This window comes from Anolis carolinensis, chromosome 5, assembly GCF_035594765.1.
Source record: "Anolis carolinensis isolate JA03-04 chromosome 5, rAnoCar3.1.pri, whole genome shotgun sequence".
NCBI lineage: Eukaryota > Metazoa > Chordata > Lepidosauria > Squamata > Dactyloidae > Anolis > Anolis carolinensis.
Window position 1 is genome coordinate 62,237,704 of NC_085845.1, and position 6,000 is coordinate 62,243,703.

Sequence of the window (6,000 nt, forward strand, 5' to 3'; positions counted from 1 at the left end):
ATTTGGCAACCCTATGGGTTTTTCAGAGGGTTTTCTTGGGAAGGAATACTCAGAGATGGTTTTGCTAGTTCCTTCCTCTGAAAAATAGCCTCAAGTACCACTTGTCGGTGGTCTCTGATCCAAACATAAACCAGGCCTGACCCAACTTACCTTTCAAGATATAAGAATCTGGTGCCTTTAGGCCATTTAGGCCCCAAAAGTCAGACACAATAGAGCCAAAGGTAAATGTTTTGAAAATCTTATATATTTCAGTGAAAAAATGTGCACCTAATGTGAGAGCACATATGCAAATGTCTTCTACTGAAATAAATAGGACTAAAAACTATTTAGGTTCAGCTGGATCTGTACTCTATAATTATATAGTTATCCAAGGAAGTCTTCCCAAATATTCAGGCATATGAAAAGGAAAACGTATGTGGTATACATTTCTAAACATAGAAATGTCAGAGGATCATGAATAAAATGAAAGGCATAATATTGGCATTGGTGGACCTGGCTGGAGATGGTACATTTGAGATTTCTGTTTGCATACCACTTACAGTTGACCTTATTGCCAGCTGGATAGGAAACAGCAAAAACAGCTTTCTTTCAAAAATTGACTTGGTTTCATTGAAGAACACTAAAAGGGAGAGATTTGTCTACTTGGTAATTTCTTTGATTTATTGAATGGAATACTCTTTGCCACAGTGTACTTGCTGTTTTTGTGCTTATTTTTCATTTGTATATTCTTTGTTCCATGTGCTTTCCATCTCCATGAATGAAAAATGTTATCCATGGCAACAAAGTGTTTTTATGTTTTTGTGTAAATCCGTATCAGGTCAAACACATTATTTTATGTATTTTTCCAGAGAACTGTGGAAAATAGAAGCAACACACTCTCGTCCTCTGCCAAGTGTCATCTTCCACACTTTTCTAAATTAAATGCCTGGTTGGATTAAGAGAAGGTCCAACATGAACGCCAGTATAGACTGTGTCCATGCATAGAAAATGCATTATTTATTTTACAGTCTCCATGTTTTGTGCTGAAAAAGAAACACTATTATACTACCAAGTGAATTGTCAATACACCTCATCAGTAGTCCATGTGGATGGTTGCCATACATATATCATTTTGGGTCCAATAAGATTCATAAGAATTGTCCTGGTTAACTGTAAGGATTAAGGATTTGGCTCAATGTAGTGTAATATATTCCAGAATCAGTTTTCTTTAACTTTCAACCATGCACACTTTACTATGGATAATTATATGTTCCCTAACTGTACTGAATGGCTAGTTGAGAGTAAGAACTCAAAGAATGTTTGTAATAATTCATTCCCAGGTTGAAAAAATGGGTTTCCAGACTATTTCTGGTGGAAAGAATATAGACTCATGAGAAATTTGCATAATTTTCTCCTGGTGGACAAAGTCATGAAGGAATTATTTTGTAGAAAAAAAGAGTTATTTGCATAAAAGCCAACAACGGATATTCTGCATCACAAGCTATGATAAATAAGTTTATGATGATGCAACTTTGTCACTTACTTTTTTTTCCATGTCAGGAGTGACTTGAGAAATTGCAAGTCGCTTCTGGTGTGAGAGAATTGGCTGTCTGCAAGGACGCCCGGATGTTTTGATGTTTTACCATCCTTGTGGGAGGCTTCTCTCATGTCCCTGCATGGAGCTGGAACTGATAGAAGGAGTTCATCCGGGCTCTCCCCAAGTTGGATTTGAACCGGCAGCTTTTCAGGTCAGCAACCCAACCTTCAAGTCATCAATCCTGCCAGCACAAGAGTTTAACCCACTGCGCCACTGGCATGATAGACTTATAGTGTGGGTAACTGTGAAAGATTCAGCTGTCTTTATGGCTCTACCAGTCTCTGGATTCTCAGTTCGCTCTAGCTTTGTTGGTTGGTTATGCCCCCTTTGCACTGACACTGTACAAGGGAAACCTGTCCTGCAGTGTGCCATGTCATTGCACTTCATAACTATTGCAGAATAGTTACAATATTCACTCCATGTGTACAGTGTTTTTAATGGTACAGTTTTGACAAGATTCTCTTCCACTGGTATATTGACATATAATGTCATTCATTCCCAATAGCCCACATTTCCCCCTACAAAATAATTACTCTATTTGAATATGTGAGGAATGTATGAGAGGAATTTTTTTCACTTGCAGCAGAGAAAAATGTGTCCAACACACATTTGGATGCCTTAAATGTTAGACCTGTTTCTGCATGTATTTGACCTGCTGATTCCAAGAATCATTCCAGTTTCTCCTAAATCAGCTTTAGTTTTTGAGATACAGAACATATGCCATATAACAGTCTTTATCTGCTTGCTCATGGAAAGTTATGATTCTATGAAACTAGAGCAGATGCGGACTATCCAATGCAATTTTCTGTAACAGTGCCCCAAATAACCCTAGGACAGGTCTAAAAACCAAGACACCAAGATTAAAAAGGGGTTTTTGGTTGAGCTGTTATTCATCTTTGCATTTGAGAACTCAATACTTTAAGATTATTATTATTATTGTTATTATTATTTTTATTTATATCCTGCCTTTTCTCTCCAAAAGGAGACTCAGAGCAGCTAACATTAAAAGTATTATAATACAACCTATATCCATAGCTGCAAACTTTGCAAGTTTCCACATTCTCAGTAATTTGGAAAGAAAGACTTCTTCTTGTAATCCTCACATCCGGGTGAATGAGTCCTAAACCTACACGCTGGAGAATTCAAACACATTGGCATGTTCTTACAATAATATGTGCATTGTTAAAAGGGATATTAGAAGTGATATTACCATGCCCATTCCATCCCTTCTCTCTTTTCATGGGAAAAGTAACTTCTGGATTCTAGCCAACAGTCTAAATTGATTAGATTTATAAGCATTTGGCAGAAATTACATCTAATTTTGCTGTGCTTCATCTTTGACACGTAACCTCAAAAAGGGACTAATCAAGTGCATCTGAATGTGGAGAGTAAAATATAGAGCAAACTGACCTTGCATGTTTATTGCAGCCCAGCAATACTTGTCTCTTCTTCTGTTGCATTGGAAAGGGATAGCCGGAAAGGTTCAAATGCTAGCAAAGAGATTATAAGGATCCAGTCTTAAATAAACTTACTAAGCCTGCTCAGGATCAGGTCGAAAGATGGAAGAGAATGATTTGTATGCATCTATAACTATGGGGAAGTAGAAATACATTAAAGCACCAAATGAGCAAACCTTAGATGAAATATTTTGATAGGATAATTCAAAAAGGGGTAGTTATTAATTTGGGTTATTCTTTTTTGGTAATATTTTGAGCTACTTTCAATAATAAAAGTAGCTTACTTGAATATCTAAAAATTGAGATCATCACAACAGAAAAAAGTAAGCTAGGGGCATAAGTGGAAGCAGGAACCAGTTGTAACCATTGTGTCCCTGCCCTAATATATTGTCACAAAGTTGCCGGAAACATTGCTTGTCATCAGGGGACATAGGGAACCTGGCACCCCATGCCTGCATCATCTAGCTCTAGTTGAGGGCAATCCCATGGGGGAAGCGTAGATCATGATGCTTTCCCCCCTGGATCCCAATGGCAACATGGGAAGACTCCTGTGTTGTCGTGGCAGTGGCATGCACCAGCTCCACCCTACTTCTTCCACAGAGGCCCACTGACATCATTTGACGGGAGCCGGTGGGCTCTGTGGGTGAAGTAGAACGGAGCCAGCATATGCCGTTGAAATACACTCTTTGTGATGAGGTCTCTAGTGAGCACACTGATGTGTTTTAATCTGAAAAACAGATGAATATGAAACTCAAAATTGACCATTTTCCACTTCCCTTTCAGCTGTTCTTTTTGTGTATGTATTGCCAAGGGAGAGGTATTATCACATACTACATTTTATTTCTGAGTGGGGCTTATTGTATAGACTACTACTGCATTTAAAGCAGTTTTATGGCCTTTTGAGTGCCTTTTAGGCTTGTATTAATTTTTATCTAAAAACAGCAAGGATTGGAAGGCTATGGCAAGGCATCATGGGGAACAGGGAGCTGCAAAAATGTCAGTTGAGAGCCATATAAGTTTTCCTCTCCCCAAATCCATTCCATCAAAGCGAAGGATCTTTACATGATATCCACCACCCCCTACAACTGTGCTTATACTGCCATGCTCTCATTGTTATCATCAGCAAACAGATATCTCATAAATAAATATGATCTGAATTTTATAAGTCAGGGATCTCAAATTAACACATGAATATGATATGGTACTGCAGCCATTTCCATAGCTTTTATCAAACACAGATGTTGTAGAGATCTTACATAGCATATAGGTGATAACGACAAAGGACAGAGTAAAGAGGAAACTGTACTCTGAGGAAAACGTGTACTGGAAACGATCTCCATAACAATATTCACAATGCATTCATATCTATACGTAGCTGATTTTTTGGCTATTTAAATAATTTAGGTGGCCAAGAAAACTGCTTTTCATCTATGGGAGTTGGAGGAGATTTTAGACTTATCTTCATAGATACAGGCAGTCCCCAAATTATGAGCAAGATAGGTTCTGTAGGTTTGTTCTACATTGTTGAATGTGTTTGAAAGTTGTAACAAGGATATTTTTAAATGTCACTCCAGCCCCCCCCCCCAACACACATACACACACATTTTGATAGTATAGGGTGGTGTTTGTTTGATTTCTGTGCCTTTGTTCAAAAGATTTCTCGTTTCTATTTCTGTGATGATTGGATTTTGAAAAATGTGTTTTGTTGTGGAAAAAGGCTTAATGACAAAGCCTCAGTGGAGATATCTTTCCCTTATGATAACCCTTTTTAAAAGTGAATTTCCCTTCCTGTGGGTAGATTTCTCTCACTTCCATTTGTCTTGCTGAATCATTTGTAAGTTGGATGTTTGTAACTCAAGGACTACCATCAGCCCTCCACATTCAGTGGGGCTAAGACCCAATGAAGGTGAAAAACTGCAAATAAAGACATTTCTATTTCTCAACCACAAAATTCCTTTAGGAATTTCTAGATCATCCAGCATGACTCTGTAATCAGATTCTGCTGGAAGGTGAACACAGAATCACTTGGGAAGAAATAGAGAACCCTAGAGAGATCTTATCCCTAGAAAGAACATTTTAATTAAATCCATGATAAACTTGCCCAGTGGCAAGTTGCATTCTCTCAGCTTCAAAGGAAGGCAATGGCAATTTCGCTATAAACAAATCTTGCCAAAAAAACTCACATGATAGGCTCACCTTAGGGTCATTGTAACATATGTTGCTCACCTTACAAGGTTGGTAAGTGGCCCACCTTGCAGGACTGGTATGCAGCCATTTTGTAGGCAGGGCTGATGAGCAGTCATTTTGCATGCCTTGCTTGCAGCAGCTCAGGAGAGCAAGGGGGAGGAGCAGTCAAGCATACATTACCATAGGTGCAGCCTGATTGGCTGAATGCAAATGAGAAGTTGCTTAGCAACTGGAGATGAGCAGAGCCAAAGTGACAGTTGAGCCAGGATGCCAAAACATTCTTTGTCAGTTAGGTTTTGGAATTCAGGTAGTTAGCAGTTAGAGTTTGAAAGTCAGTCAGTTAGGAGTTGGTCTTGGGAATTCAGTCAGTTGGGAACTCTGTTTTGAAAAGGAAGCCTCTTTGAGGAAATATAAGTAAGGCATTCAAGAAAGGAGGGGCTGGCACCTATATTTGTGAACCCTATAGTCTAGAGCAATGCTGTTTAAATCTCAGGAGAAGTGGATTTGAAAGTAAATTGTCCTGTTTGTTTCCTTGGTGAAGGAACTTATTTACACAGAAACCCAGTTATATGAATATCCTTTGAAGAGAAAAGCATAAGCCTTTAATGAAACCGTTAAGCAACTCTACTGTTTAATATTAATGAAACCATCACACATATTTACTGTTCAAATTGCAAATAAACAACCATTTATTGTTTCTCCTCATATAAAGTGTCATGTGTCTCTCTCTCAATATCCTAATCTAGAAAAGGCTCCTGAATAAAGCATTGATGGCAGCAT

The 6,000-nt window shown here is 38.3% G+C and overlaps 1 long non-coding RNA gene across 1 annotated transcript in view; it reads right to left on the reverse strand.

Annotated features, from left to right (window-relative positions):
* The window catches only part of LOC103279004 (uncharacterized), a 51,294-nt gene extending 45,867 nt beyond the window's left edge, over positions 1 to 5,427 (reverse strand). The window contains exons 1-2 of the long non-coding RNA XR_010006412.1: positions 5,260 to 5,427; positions 2,987 to 3,066 (exon numbers count right to left, since the gene is read on the reverse strand). This is a non-coding gene — a long non-coding RNA (uncharacterized LOC103279004). The remainder of the gene's footprint in view (positions 1 to 2,986; positions 3,067 to 5,259) is intronic.
* Positions 5,428 to 6,000: the final 573 nt, after the last annotated feature.